This window comes from Aegilops tauschii, chromosome 7, assembly GCF_002575655.3.
Source record: "Aegilops tauschii subsp. strangulata cultivar AL8/78 chromosome 7, Aet v6.0, whole genome shotgun sequence".
NCBI classification, from domain to species: Eukaryota; Viridiplantae; Streptophyta; class Magnoliopsida; order Poales; family Poaceae; genus Aegilops; species Aegilops tauschii.
This window is the reverse complement of record NC_053041.3, coordinates 326904186-326920538: the sequence shown is the minus strand read 5'-3', so window position 1 is coordinate 326920538 and position 16353 is coordinate 326904186.

Sequence of the window (16353 nt, the reverse complement as noted above, 5' to 3'; positions counted from 1 at the left end):
GTCCTGTTCAACGGGAGCCAACCGGCTTGGACGGAACATCCGAAACGGGGTCTCGCGTACCGCAGTACGGAGGAAACGGCCTTCTGTTCGACCGGCTACGGTCGAAACGGGGGTCCTGTTCATCCGGAGGGGTGTGGCGTACCGCAAAATGGAGGAAACAAACTTGTGTTGGAGCGCTATGGTCGAAAGGGGGGGTCCTGTTCATTGGAGTGGTGTGGCGTACCGCAAAACAGAGGAAACGGACTTGTGTTGGAGCGCTACGATCGAAACAGGGGTCCTGTTCATCGGAGGGGTGTGCCGTACCGCAAAACGGGACTCCACAGGCTACTGTTCACCCACTATCGACTTCCTTCAGCCTCCACCTGCACTGTTCATCCAATGCGTCTTCCTCCTGCATCCACCAGCTACTGTTCATCCAGCCCTCCACCGACTACTGTTCAACCAGCCCTCCATGGGGTCCTGTTCATCCACCCCCAACCAGCTCGGCTGTGGCGGCCCTCCTCTCAGGGTCCTCTTCATCCAACACCCACCGGGAACTGTTCTTCCAATCCCAACCACGTATGTCTCGACTCGTTGAACCAACCCCCACATTCACTGTTCATCAAGAGGCAGCAGGTTCGATCGGCTTCTGTTAGCAGCAGTAGCGTCGGAATCCCTTGATACGTCTCCAATGTATCTATAAATTTTTATTGTTCCATGCTGTTATATTGTCATTCTTGGATGTTTTATAATTATTTTATAACATTTTTTGGTACTAACCTATTCACATAGTGCCAAGTGCCAGTTGCTGTTTTTTGCATGTTTTTTACATCGCAGGAAATCAATATCAAACCGAGTCCAAACACCGCGAAACTTTTTGTGGATTTTTATGGACCAGAAGACCACCAATGGGCCAGAGTAGCACCTGGGTGGTGCCCCGAGGGGGGCACAACCCACCAGGGCATGCCTGGGACTCCCGCACCCGCTCTTTACCCTATAAGTTCACAAATATTCCGAAAACCCTCAGGGTTAACCTAGATCAAAATTTTCACCGCCACAAGGCTATGTACCCACTGAAAACCAATCTAGAACCCGTTCCGGCACCCTGCCGGAGGGGGGAATCATCATCGGTGGCCATCTTCATCATCCCGGCGGCCACCACGATGAGGAGGGAGTAGTCCAGCCTCGGGGCTGAGGGTGTGTACCAGTAGCTATGTGTTTAATCTCTCTCTCTCTCTTGTGTTCTTGAGATGTCACGATCTTGATGTATCACGGGCTTTGTTAATATAGTCGGATGATATGGTGTTTTCCCCTCTCTATCTTGTGATGAATTGAGTTTTCCCATTGAGATTTCGTTTTATCGGATTGAATACTTTTATGGATTTGAGAGCACTTGATATATGTCTTGCAAATGAATACTCGTGGTGACAATGGGGTATCATATTGATTCACTTGATGTATGTTTTGGCATTTACTCGCGGATTCCCGAGGTGACATTGGGGTAATCTATGCATAGGGGTTGATGCACATTCTTGTCTTTCTTTCTCTGGTAGAAATCTTGGGGCACTCTTTGATGTTCTTTATGTTGGATTGAATATTATGAATATGAATTTGCTTTGGTGTTATTTTAGTACGAACTCTTGATAGATCGATTGGAAAGAATAACTTGGTGTTATTTTAGTAAGAACTCTAGATAGATCGATCAGAAAGAATAACTTGGTGTTATTTTGGTACGAACTCTTGGATAGATCGATCGGAAAGAATAGCTATAAACAATTCTTCTTATGTTCTCCGCTAGATAGGAACTTTGGAGTGATTCTTCATCGCACTTTGAGGGATGGTTATATGATCCAATTATATTAGCATTGTTGAGAGATTGCACTAGCGAAAGTACGGACCCTAGGCCTCATTTTCAAGCATTGCAATACCGTTTTTGTGCCCGTTTACTATTTGCTACCTTGCTGTTTTTATTTATTCAGATTATAAAAATATATTTATACCATCAATATTACACTTTTATCATCATCTCTTCGCCGAACTAGTGCACCTATGCAATTTTCCATTGTATTGGGTGTGTTGGGGACACAAGAGATTTCCTGTATTTAGTTGCAGGGTCGTTTGAGAGAGACTATCTTCATCCTACGCCTCCCACGGATTGATAAACCTTAGGCCATCCACTTGAGGGAAAATTGCTACTGTCCTACAATACTCTGCGCTTGGAGGCCCAACACGTGTCTATAAGAATAAAGTTGCGTAGTAGACATCAAGCTCTTTTCTGGTGCCGTTGCCGGGGAGGTGAGTGCTTGAAGGTATATCTTTAGATCTTGCAATCGAATCTTTTAGTTTCTTGTTTATCACTAATTTGGTTTATAAAAAGAAAACTACAAAAAAAATGGAATTGCGGTTGCATCTTATTGTTCATCTTTATAATGTCTTTCGTGAAAATGATGGAAAGGAAATTGTGTGCTCAATTGATAGAAGAAGAATTCAATAGAATGTTTGGTATAAATGATGGGCATGATTGCAATGTTGTTAGTACGAATTCTTTGAATATCCATGATGCTAATGATATGCAAAGCCATAAGCTTGTGGATGCTATGTTTGATGAAGATGATATTTTTAGTCCCCCAAGATTTGATGTGCAAATTTTTTATAATGATTGCATGCCTCCTATTTATGATGATTATAATGATGAAAGTGGATTCGGAGAGGTCATGAATTTATTTAATGACGAATCAACCATTTTGGATGAGGTTTCAATTGACTATGATAACAAAGTTGCTATCTATGATGATTGTGGTGATGACATGTATGCTATAAAGAATAATGATAACCATGAAACTTTTCATTGTGATTTTAATTTTCACTCTCATGATAGTTATTTTGTTGAGTTTGCTCCCACCACTATTCATGAGAATAAATTTGCATATGTCGAGAGTAATAAAATTTCTATGCTTGTGGATCATGAAAAGAATGCTCTATGTGATAGTTATATTGTTGAATTCATTGATGATTCCACTGAAAATTATTATGAGGGAGGAACATATGCTTGTAGGAATTGCAATAATATCAAGTTTCCTCTCTATGTGTTGAATGTTTTGAAGTTATGCTTGTGTTGCCTTCCTATGCTAGTTGATTCTTGTTCCCATAAGTTGTTTGCTCACAAAATCCCTATGCATAGGAAGTGGGTTAGACTTAAATGTGCTTGCCATGTGCTTCATGATGCTCTCTTTGTGTTTCAATTCTTATCTTTTATGCGAGCATCATTGAAATCATCATGCCTAGCTAAAAGGCATAAAAGAAAAGCGCTTGTTGGGAGACAACCCAACATTTACCCCTACTGTTTTTGTGTGTTCACATGATTAAGATACTGTAGTAATTATGTTTTATAGCCTTTGTTTCAATAAAGTGCCAAGTAAAGCCTTTGGGATAGTGTGGATGATAGTTGACTTGATTCTGTGCAAAAACAAAAACTTTTGCTTCCAGAGACAGAATTGTTTAAATTCACTGGAGCATCAAAAAATTCTGAATTTTTTTACAGGTGATTGAGACACAAATTTTCTACGTGGTCCTGATTTTTCAGATTTTTTGGAGTTGTAGAAGTATGACTAATATTCAGATATTTACGTATTGTTCTGTTTTTGACAAATTCTGTTTTCAATGCATAGCTTGCTTGTTTTCTAGTTTCTAAAGCTTATATTGTTCAATATAAATTGTGTAAATGATGAGGTATAGTAGGAATTGTGTGAGAATAATTATGAATCTTGTCTTTGACAGTAACAAAGTGAATTGTTTGTCTTTATCATACTAACCCATCTCACGAAGTTCCGTTAAGTTTTGTCTGATTAAAGTTTTCAAGTTTTGGGTGAGATATCGATATGAGGAGAATAAGGATTGACAAGACCCTAAGCTTGGGGATGCCCAAGGCACCCCAAGGTAATATTCAAGGAAGATCCAAGCAACTAAGCTTGGGGATGCCCCGGAAGGCATCCCCTCTTTTGTCTCGAACATTATCGGTAACCTCACTTGGAGCTATATTTTTATTCGTCACATGATATGAGTTTTGCTCGGAGCGTCATTTTATTTTATTTTTATTCGCTTGTTTCTATTTAGAATAATGTTTTGCATCTTTCATTTCAGTAAAAATGTCAAGGATAGCCTTTACCATGCTTATTTTGCAAGTCTACATGTTGCTGTTCAAAAACGGAAAGTTTGCTGTCATTGTATGAATTCTTCTGGAAAGTCAGAACGTGATAAAATCTTGAAATTTTTACACAGTATGCTATGCTAAATTGTCTACAGTGTGGTATTGTTTCAGAATTTTTGGAGCTAGGGAAGTATGAGGAAAATTGCACTCTTTACAGACTGTCCTGTTTAGGCAGATTGCTGTTATGTTTGCATTTGTTTGCTTGTTTAATGTTTCTATTTCAGGATAGGAGTATTAAATATGCAGAGTCATTTAGTATGCAATGTTGAATAATAATTTTAATTATTTTCTACAGTAGAGAATGATAAAGTTTTTGCATTGGTTTATACTAACTTATCTCACGAGTTCTTGTTGAGTTTGTGTGGATGAAGTTTTTAAGATTTAGGGAAACCGTGATATAAAAGGAATTAAGGAGACATACAAGCTCAATCTTGGGGATGGCCAAGGAATCCCAAGATAATATTTCAAAAATTCTCAAGCATCTAAGCTTGGGGATGCCCCGGTAGGCATCCCCCCTTTCTTCATCAACAATTATTGGTTAGTATCGGTTGAGCCTAAGTTTTTGCTTCTTCACATGTTGTCTGCTATTCTTGGTATGTCATTTTTTTTGTTTTGCTTGCTGTTTTAATAAAATGCTTAGATCTGAAAGTTTTTGAATAAAATAGAGTCCTCAAATAGTTGCCAGGGAGGCTAGGTAAGCGGCACTCACATCCCGTCAACGAAGCTCTTTTTTATGGAATTGCTCGAGTGCTTCCTTTATATCTTTTGAGCACGGTGTGCTTTAGTATTTTTAGAGAAATTCTCTCTTGCTTCACTTAAATTAATTTGAGAGAAAGAAATATTATGCTCGTGATCTTCACTTATATTTGTTTGAGCTTATCAAAAGCAAGACCTGAGAATTAGTTCCAAAGTGATAGATATCCAAGAAGGATATAATAAAAACTTTCATGAAGATCATTGGACAAAATAAACTTGATTCCTCGTAATAGTTTTGGGATATGATGATGTGATATGTGAGTCATGTTGTCGGTGTACAAAAGTAGGGGCCCTCTTTGTACCCCTTTACTTGTGCACGGGCAGTTAGAGTCGCACCTGTGGCCACGCTTTGCGGCGCAGAGGAAGGAATCAATAATACAAGACCACCAGAGCAGCACCCGAACCAGGGGCGCAGAAGGGCGAGGTAGCAAGATTGGCTTCCCCCCGGCAAGACCCTTGCCGGGGCAGCCCACACAGCCCCGGCAAGAGCCTTGCCGGGGAAACTTACCCAACACCAGCAAGGCCACCACCCTTGAGCCTGAGAGTTCCAACACTGTCGACAAACATTGGAACCAAGGCTCGGGAGGCACCTGCATGGTGGCATGCAGATCTTTGTGAAGACAAAGGGCCCGTGAGGCCTAGATGGGAACCAGAAGACAGGACGATAGCGGGGCTCCTTGCCGAGGATGCCCACGAGGCCCCGGCAAGGCTCCTACCGAAGATACCCATGAGGCGCCGGCAAGATTCCTTGCCGAGGGCGCCCACAAGGCCCCGGCAAGACCCTTTCCGGGAGTATCAGTAGGACCGCGGCAAGGCCTTGTTGCCCCGTCGCCGCCCCATCTCAGCGGCCGACCCACCATCTAAGCAAGTGCCCACGTGGCAATATGTGGCTCCTAATCCAACTAGTCAAGCACCTGCATGGTGGCATGCAGATCTTCATGACGACCCTGGCACCGCACCAGCTCAGCAGCCAGCCAGCCTACATGGTGCTGCATGCCTCGTTGGCCTGGACGCATGTCGGACCAAGGCGAAGCGGCGACGGACGGGACGGGCTTCACTGCCATCCCCAATAAAGCAAGAGGACACCTATGTAGCGCATTTAATGCGTTTTGTCCTGTGATGTCAGGCGATAAGCTCGACTACTGTACAACTTTACACCTCCTGTGTGCCACTGTGGCAGCCCCTTCGACTATAAAAGGAGGCCCGCGGCGTACTGAGGGAGGATACGAACTTGTTGGAGGCTACACGCTCTGTAGCTTGCCCACGAACACCAGATAAACACAAACCAGCAGGAGTAGGGTATTACGCATCAGTTGCGGCCCGAACCTGGATAATTCCTCCGTGTTGATCTTCTAATCCCGCTCTTTCCACAGCGCCGCGCCCTGTCAACCGTAGAAGGGATTCTCTGTGATCCCATAGGAGTCGTTTCCCCGACATCTTTGGCGCGCCAGGTAGGGGGCGCAGCTGTGAATATCCGGTTTGAAGGTCAGCGCATCGACTTCTTCATGGCGATGGCTCGAAAGGAGAAGGCGACGTCGATCAGCCGCCCTCTGGTGTCGTCCGCAGCCGCAACAGCCATCCGCGTGGCCATGAAAAGCTAAGTCAGACAAAATTTTGTTTAATTTCATTCATATAAGTTGGTCTTCCTCGAAGGATCTTGTTCCTTGTACGGGAAACCTACACGCAATGGGACCCTTCCGCCATTGGCAACGCCCTTGCTCTGTTTCAAGCCTACTCAACAGTTCAAGCAGCCGCGCTGAGAATGGCAAGGTAGCCTACCCGCTATTAGCAATGCCCTTGTCTCTGTCTCGAGTCCGCTCGACAGTTCAAGCGGCCGTGCTGAGAACGGCAAGGTGGTTTGCCTGGCAGCAAGCGCCCCCCCGATAGGGTGCTAAGGATCCGTCCTCAAAGCACCACGACATGGGTTGACGCGCCGGCAGCCTTATCCAACCAAGCGTAGGGTGCAAACATACAAAGAAAGATCTAACAGGAAGATATCATGCTTGATCTTAAAGTACTGCAAAGTTATGTTACATCAAATAATCGCTGCGGTTCTAACTTAAGATAAAATTGTCTTGGTCTTGAACTCGCAGCGGCAACGAGAAACGGGATGCCTAGTTCCGGCACTAGCCTTCCACCCTCTGGACTCCGTCGACGCAGTCGATGATGGGCTTGATACGCTCCTTGAGCACCACGAGGTCCGCCTCCTCCGGCAAGCTTACTAGCGCGCACGCGAAGTTGACGGTGGGGTTCTAGAACGCCACCTTGGTGAGCACCTTGGTCAAGGCACCCCGGCAAAGCCTCCAGGCCTCGTTGGCTAGATAAGTTGCCCGGTTGGAGTGGAGCTGATCCGGGGCGTCGAGGATGCGCTCAAAGAACAAGGTCAGCCTGGCTTTGGGGCTTATGTTCCTGTCCTTGGAGAGCCTGACGTCCGGCATGCCCATGACGGCTAGCTGGGCAGTGAGCTTCCCTACGATGTCGATGAGACGGCTGATCCAGAGCTCCACGCTGGCCACATAGTCCTCGTGGTTGGCGGCGTCGTTCTTCCTCTTCTGCCTCTCGTCCGCCAGGGCCTGGTTGAGGGTCTCCTCACGAGCCCTGGCCTCCGAAAGTGTCCCCTCCAGGCCGTCCAGCTTCAGCTTCAGGTCATTGATGGAGTCGTTGGCCTTGGAAAGTAGCTCGGCCTTGCCGAGGACTGCAGCCTACGCATTCACGAAAGCTCCATTGGCCGTGTCCTTCACCTTTGTCAGCTCCAAGACCACCTTCTTCAGCTCCTCCCGCACCAGCTCCAGCTTCTTCACCTTGTCGGCGTGGACCAGGGCCTGAGCATTGAGTGCCTCCTTGTGCCTCTGCTCCAGGTCCTGGGTCCGTTGCGTGACGAGATTCTCGACCTCCTCATCCTTGCCACGGAGTGTGGCGGCGAGCGCCTCCTTGCGGGCGGCAAGGTCCTCCTCCTGGGAGTTCAGCAGAGCCTGGTGTTGTTGCCGGGCGGCTTCGTCTTTGGCGGCCTGCTCCTTCGCCAGCTCCTGGGCCTTCTCGATATCAGCTTGCTTCAGGATGAGTTCGCACTTGCGCTCAGCCAGCTTGCCCTGGGAGGCCTTAAGTTCTTCCCGGGCCTCGCGGAACCAGGCCTGCGCCTGAGTGACGCGCTCCTCAAAATCAGCTTCCGCCTTGTCCACCGGTGCCATCTTGGATTTTGCCTTGTCAAGGCAGGCACGATGGAGCGCTTGGAGCTTCTAGAAGTTGACACTCATGGCCCGAAGAAGCTGCTCCTCCTGAGAACCGTCACCGCCGATGCTCGGTTCATCAACAACCTGGAGCCCAGCAGTGGCAAGCGTCTCGTCGTCGAACACCACTCCCTCGGCTGGCGCTCTACCGCCCGCCGTCCCGGGGAGGCGTACGAACAAGTCATCGCCCACCTTCAGATACTTGTTCAAGGCAGGGGCTGCAGGGGAGGAAGATTGGTCGTTGGCCACCTCCTCCTTGGCGGGCTCCTTGGCGGCCTCCTTGGTGGCAGCCTTTCCGGACTCAGCGGGCCATTTGCTGGCTTCTGCGGCAGCGGTCTCGCTGGTCTCCCCGGCAGGCCCCTTGGCGGCCTCCTCAGCAGCGGACTAGGCGGCTTCCTCGGCCGCAACCTTGGTGGCGTCGGCCTCAGCATCCCTGGTGACCTCCTCAATGATGATGTCGATGTCGTCCTGGTCCATCGAGGGAGGATCTGAAAACCAGTAGAAGGAATGAAGCAAGGCGAAAATCAAAACTCAGAAAAGAAAAAGAGAGAGAGAGAGAGACAGGGACTAGAGGTAGGCCACTTACCCTTTGCCGGGCTGGGAGGAAGTGTTTCCCTCCCCGCCAACGTTCGTCGCCAGGGTGGAGCCGCTGCCGCCCAAGTTCACCTCCTCCTCCTCCTCCTCCTCCTCCATGCGCATGGGCTCGGTAGTAGGTGCCCTTGCTGGGGACGCCCCTCTGGGCAGCGTGGTCGATGGGGGCGGCGTGTTGGGGGTCGCCCTCAGCGGCTCCTCCTGACGCTGCTCCCCTCCTGCGAATCTGGCAAGGTCAGCACCAAGATGCAACCCCAAGGCGCATCAGCGAGAAGTGAGTGATGGACTCACGCTGGGGGCTGAGGCGGGGGCTGCGCCGGGGGCTATTGTCCGGGCTGATCTCCACCACCACCGGCTTGTGCGGAACACCGGCCGGGGGCTTGTTGCTCATCGAGGCCCTGGCCCTCTTCGCCACCCTCTGGGCCAGCATCTCCGTGTCCCTGTGAAGATAACACCAAGTCAAAAAAAAGAGGATAACGCAGGCGTGAAGTCAGGAGATGATGGAAAGCGAAATACTTACTGGTCCTCCACTGGCTTCCTCTTCCTCTTCGGGCTAAAAGACCCGAGGTCGAACTCGGCCTCCAGGGTGGTGTCCAAGGGATGGGGAGAAGGGGATGGGGTCCGGCGCCGCTTGGATGAGGAGGAGGTAGTCCTCGTCTTCTTCGCCACCGGGCCTTCACCGTCTTCTTAGTTGCCGCGGCCTTCATCGCCATTGTCTCACGCACGGGCTGCTCCCGAGCCGGTTGCCGCTACGTGGTCCTGCCGGGCCGGATCGGATCGCCGGAGCTGGCCCGCCGCAGGACGCGTTTCCTCCCCGCGGCTGGGGGGTCGTCCGCCTCGGCCCCCTCGTCGGACGACTCGTCGCCCATGTCTTCAATAAGGGGGCCCCGGCGCCGGCACCGCAGGCCTCCCCGGCAGACTCCGCCCACTGGGCGAGCTCCTTCTCCTCCGCAGCCGTGTCAGCCTCGTCCTCCACGGTGCCGATGCTGCCGGCTTCCCGGGAAAGCGCCGCTTCCGCTGCCCTGGCGGCGATGTAGTCCAGCTCCTGCTTGGTGGTGTCTTTGATGAGCAATGGCTCGTCGAGGACGTACCTCTCCGACAAATTATCGAAGAACTCTTGCACCCGCTCCGCTTCCGGCTCGGCCCAGCTTGAGTCAAGGCCATGCGCGTTGAAGTTTGGCATCATGGCGATGATCTCGGTCCGGCGAGAATTGTTGCTCAGCGGGACCACCCCCGCCGGCAACCCAAACAGAGGCCCCTTGGCGGCCTTGCCGGACTTCGCGGCCTTACCGGTCCTCTTAGCCCTGCCGTCGCTGCCCACATTGAGCTGGAAGAGCCTCTGGCAGAAATGGGCGTGCCCCATCATTGTGAAGTTGTGCTTCAACCTGGGGCAGAGCCTCATGACATCGGCCGCTTTCCTGTAATCCCATGCCGGCCTCCCCTTGTTATGTAGAGGGGCGATTCGGCGGCGGATGAAATCAGCCCCAATCAACTCAAGGGTGAGCCCGGCCTCGGTGAGGCGATGAATCCTGGTGGTGGCGACTGAGAGCTTCTTGTTGTTGGCGTCGAGGTCGCTCCAGTCCCTTCGGCGGACCAGCGGACTCAGGCGAACCCGACAGAACTCCGGTGGATCCTTCTCCTCGATCCAGCACCACCGGCTCCGCCACTCCTCCCACCTCTCCTTCTGGGCGCCCTCCAGGTACGTGCCCTTCTCCTGAGTCCTCAGGATCCAGGTGACGCAGCCGGACATGTCGCCCCCTGGCTGGATGCGGGGGTAAAAGTAGTGGCGGAAGAGCGCCGTGCTAGGGAGCACTCCGGCGAAACCCTCGCAGAGATGGGCGAAGAAGATGCATGCCATGGCATTCGGCATAAGATCCAGAACTTGGAAGCCGTAGGTGTGCATGATGTCGTTGAAGAAATCAGAGAAAGGGGGCAGAGCCCGCAAGAGAAGAAGTCGACGAAGAAGGGGTACCGATTTGGGCCGGCATTGGCGAAATCGGCGGGGACGATGCGCGTGGCAGGGTGCCCCTTCGTCTTCCTCCCCCACAGGGGAAAGAAGTAGTCCCTGAGATGGACCGCGTCGACCGACGAAGGGAAGTAGGTGTGTTGCGTCCGAAGCGCCGCCTCGCTCTCCGGCACCTCCTTCTCCAAGGCGTCCTTTGCCACTCCCTTGCCCTTGCTAGTTTTGGGTGGCATGACGGCTGAGAAAGAGGTAAGGGATCGAGAGCAATGGGGGTGCGACGGCGATGAGCAGAGGTGAGAGCTTCGATTTTTCGCTTGAGGAAGAAGAGGGGAATGGCGGTTCCGAGATTGGAAAAGACGCAGAGGGTAAATGAGCAGCGCGCCTGCGGTTTTCCCTTTTTATGGGGAAGGCGTGGGCCGCCTCTTTACCATTTACCACGATATGATGCGCGCGTGCAGCAACCACCCCACGCATGACCCCCACGTCGTGCATTCAACGCGGGTCGTGGGGAAGAGCAACTGGCGAGGGAGTTACTACAGTAAAACTCTGCCACGCATGCCCGCGCACCGTTCTGGTCCCAGCCCAACAACGCATCGCTCTTATGTGTGGCCCAGGCCCGGGGGCTCCTGTCGGTGTACAAAAGTAGGGGCCCTCTTTGTACCCCTTTACTTGTGCATAGGCAGTTAGAGCCGCACCTGTGGCCACACTTAGCGGGGCAGAGGAAGGAAGCAAAAATACAAGACCTCCAGAGCAACACCCCAACCAGGGGCGCAGAAGGGCGAGGCAGCAAGATGGGCTTCCCCCCGGCAAGACCCTTGCCGGGGCTGTCTTGCCGGGGCAACTTACCCAACACCAGGAAGGCCACCACCCTTGAGCCTGAGAGTTCTAACACTGTCGACAAACATTGGAACCAAGGCTCGGGAGGCGCCTGCATGGTGGCATGCAAATCTTTGTGAAGACAAAGGGCCCGCGAGGCCTAGATGGGAACCAGAAGACAGGACGATAGCTGGGCTCCTTGCCGAGGATGCCCACGAGGCCCCGGCAAGGCTCCTTCCGAAGATACCCACGAGGCCCCGGCAAGACTCCTTGCCGAGGGCTCCCGCAAGGCCCCGGCAAGACTCTTGCCGAGGACGCCCGCAAGGCCCCAGCAAGAACCTTGCCGGGAGTATCAGCAGGACCGCAGCAAGGCCTTGCCGCCCCGTCGTCGCCCCAACTCAGCGGCCGACCCACCAACTATGCAAGTACCCACATGGCAATACGTGGCTCCTAATCCAACAAGTCAAGCAGCTGCGTGTTGGCATGCAGATCTTCGTGAAGAACCTGCCACCGCACCAGCTCAGCAACCTGCCAGCCTACATGGCGCTGCATGCCTTGTTGGCATGGACACGTGTCGGAGCAAGGCGAAGCGGCGACGGACGCGACGGGCTTCACTGCCATCCCCGATAAAGCAAGAGGACACCTAAGTAGCGCATTTAATGCATTTTGTCCTGTGATGTCAGATGATAAGCTCGACTACTGTACAAATTTACACCTCCTGTGTGCCACTGTGGCAGCCCCTTTGACTATAAAAGGAGGCCCACGGTGTACTGAGGGAGGATTCGAACTTTTTGGAGGCTACACGCTCTATAGCTAGCCCACGAACACCAGATAAACGCAAACCAGCAGGAGTAGGGTATTACGCATCACTTGCGGCCTGAACCTGGATAATTCCTCAGTGTTGATCTTCTAATTCCGCTCTTTCCACAGCCCCGGGCCCTGTCAACCGTAGAAGGGATTCTCTGTGATCCCATAGGTGTCGTTTCCCCAACACATGTTGATGAGTAATTATGCTTTAGTAAGAATATTGGTGTTAAGGTTTGTGATTCCCTATGCAAGTGCAAAAGTCAATAGTTATGTAATGAAATTACATCCTACTTATGGCGCATTATTCGATGTTAATTATGCTCAATACTCGCTTATGAGATTATTCGTTTCTTGGTTGGACGCTTCTGAATCTTTTGCTAGCCTTCATTTTGCAATAAGTATGATCACTACTTGTGGATCCAAAATCCTTTAAACCAATTTGGCCACATGAGTCCACTATATCTACCTATATGCAGTATTCTTTTGCCGTTCTAAGCAAATTTGTATGTGCCATATCTAATTTTCAAAATAAATTTCTCTTTTGTGTGCTCGTACCGCTCGCGAGGCGGTGAGGGGTGGCCAATATTTTCCATGCTAGATGTGCTATTCTCAAAATGAGTGTTTATTCATTTGTCATTGCACAAGAGTACGACAAAGGTATTAGGGATGCCCAGTCTCAAAATAAAAAATGAATTTACTTTATGTTGTCAAATAATAATTTCCTTGGAAAGTGTTGGTATGGAGGGCACCCGTGGATACGGTCAGCCATGGAAAGTGAAAGTATGGTGGAAAAAGGAATAAACTTTATTTCCTATTTGGGAACCACCTATAATATATCTAGCATGGAAAGTGTTGGGAGCTCTAAGTCGTTTTCGTTGGTGGGAAAAGTATACCTCTCAAAATGTTTTCATCTCTCAATTTTCGCTTTGAGCTCTGGCACCTCTACAAATCCTTACTTCCCTCTGCGAAGGGCCTTTCTTTTAATTTATGCTATTTTTATTTTTAATTTGAGTTTCCATCTTCTCTTATAAAGCACCAACTAGGAGGCACTATGATCGTACTTGAGCATTGGGTGTAGCTAATATGCGAGTGTGTTTCATGAATGGATCAATGATTGAGCATGATGGGCTAGGGATAACTTATTTTAGCGTTGATATTTTGAAAGACATGGTTGCTTGTTGATATGCTTGAGTATTTAAGTCTCATGTCTAAACTAGACTATTGCTTTGAACCATATAAAAGTCCAAAGGTCCATGCTACAAAGAAAGGAATATGGATGACATGTTAGGCAGCATTCCACATCAAAAACTCTGTTTTATCATTTACCTACTCGAGGACGAGCAGGAATTAAGCTTGGGGATGCCGATACGTCTCCAACGTATCTATAATTTTTGATTGTTCCATGCTGTTATATTATCATTCTTGGATGTTTTATAATCATTTCATAGTTATTTTATATCATTTTTTGGGAATAACCTATTTAGATAGTGCCAAGTGCCAGTTGCTGTTTTTTGCATGTTTTTTACATCGCAGGAAATCAATATCAAATGGAGTCCAAACACCGCGAAACTTTTTATGGATTTTTTATGGAACAGAAGACCACCTATGGGCCAGAGCAGCACCTGGGGGTGCTCCGAGGGCGGCACAACCCACCAGGGCACGCCTGGGGGCCCAGGCACGCCCAGGTGGGTTGTGCCCACCTCGGTGGCCTCCCGCACCCCCTCTTTACCCTATAAATTCACAAATATTTCGAAAACCCTCGGGTTTAACCTAGATTAGAAGTTCGCCGCTGCGTGGCTATGTAGCCACCGAAAACCAATCTAGACAGCGTTCTGGCACCCTGCCGGAGGGGGGAATCATCACCGGTGGCCATCTTCATCATCCCGGCGGCCACCATGATGAGGAGGGAGTAGTCCACCCTCGGGGCTGAGGGTTTGTACCAGTAGCTATGTGTTTAATCTCTCTCTCTCTCTCTCTCTCTCTCTCTCTCGTGTTCTTGAGATGTCACGATCTTGATGTATCGCAGGCTTTGTTAATATAGTCGGATCATATGGTGTTTTCCCCTCTCTATCTTGTTATGAATTGAGTTTTCCCTTTGAGATTTCATTTTATCAGATTGAATACTTTTATGGATTTGAGAGCACTTGATATATGTCTTGCAAATGAATACTCGTGGTGACAATGGGGTATCATCTTGATTCACTTGATGTATGTTTTGGCATTCAACTCGCGGATTCCCGAGGTGACATTGGGGTAATCTATGCATAGGGGTTGATGCACGTTCTTGTCTTTGTTTCTCCGGTAGAAATCTTGGGGCACTCTTTGAAGTTCTTTATGTTGGATTGAATATTATGAATCTGAATTTGCTTTGGTGTTATTTTAGTACGAACTCTTGATAGATCGATGAGAAAGAAAACTTGGTGTTATTTTAGTACAAACTCTAGATAGATCGATCGGAAAGAATAACTTGGTGTTATTTTAGTACGAACTCTTGGATAGATCGATTGGAAAGAATAGCTACAAACAATTCTTCTTATGTTCTCTGCTAGATAGGAACTTTGGAGTGATTCTTCATCGCACTTTGAGGGATGGATATATGATCCAATTATATTAGCACTGTTGAGAGATTGCACTAGCGAAAGTACGGACCCTAGGCCTCATTTTCAAGCATTGCAATACTGTTTATGTGCCTGTTTACTACTTGCTACCTTGCTGTTTTTATTTATTCAGATTATAAAAATATATTTCTACCATCAATATTACACTTTTACCATCATCTCTTCGCCGAACTAGTGCACCTATACAGTTTGCCATTGTATTGGGTGTGTTGGGGACACAAGAGATTTCTTGTATTTAGTTGAAGGGTCGTTTGAGAGAGACTATCTTCATCCTACGCCTCCCACGGATTGATAAACCTTAGGTCATCCACTTGAGGGAAAATTGCTACTGTCCTACAAAACTCTGCGCTTGGAGGCCCAACACGTGTCTACAAGAATAAAGTTGCGTAGTAGACATCATCCCTCAATCGGGTTTAGTTAACAGCCAGGGATCGACTGATCGCTCGGGTTCAGTAACGTAGCTAGTGCAATCGCTCGGGTTAAGTAAGCGAACACCTCACTCAGGTTCAGTTAGAGCCCAATGCCTCTTGCACACACACGCGTCTGTGTACGAGAGAAACACGCAATTCCTCCGTGCACGGCTCGGCTCCGACCACCCACCGTAGCCGAGAACTCCCCAAAATTTTCGTCTTCTACCATGATTTTTTCCGTCATGGATGGCCCAAAGAATGTCATCCAGGTGCGTCCCCGACCCGCCCAGGATGGAAAGCCCATTTTCTGTCATGAGTTTTTGTCATAGAAGTAGGATCCCACCACATCTATGATGATACCGGGTTTTGTCACAACTATCATCATAGAAGTGTCATAAGCATGACAGGAAAAAATTTGTTCGGCCCAAAATGTCACAGATGTGTCTTTGTTTTGTAGTGCACGTCGCCTCGGCAACTGCCCAGGCTGACAAAAGACTAGCGTATGTCACAGGGCCATCATTGCCGAATGCAAAAGGACGCCTGTTGGCTTTCTCCGATCTCCCATAAGAAGGCGCAGGGAACAGAGCCGGAACCCATCTCCGTCTTCCTGCTCCTCCATTCCACATTCTCCCTGTAGCATCCATGGCACCGGTGAGAAGGTTTTCTGCTGCGGAGAAGGGAAAGGCTCCACGGGAGGAGTAGGAGTTGCCCCCCGAAAAGAGGGCGCGGCCGCCCTTGCAAGGCCACCGCGACGCCTGTGGCGGTCCCTCTCCAGCGTGAGAGTGCTCCGCTGGGGGTTCGCGCAGGCTCCAATAGTCGTTGGGAGGGTTGACACAATCACCTATGGGGCCACGGACCCCTTGAGGTTCAGCAAGGGGGAAATCACGTTGCACAAAGAGTGGAAGCCATGGAGGGAGTGCGCCGGCGATGACACTGGATAGTTTTAGCCAGGTACGGGCTGCCCTGAGGCGTAAAACCC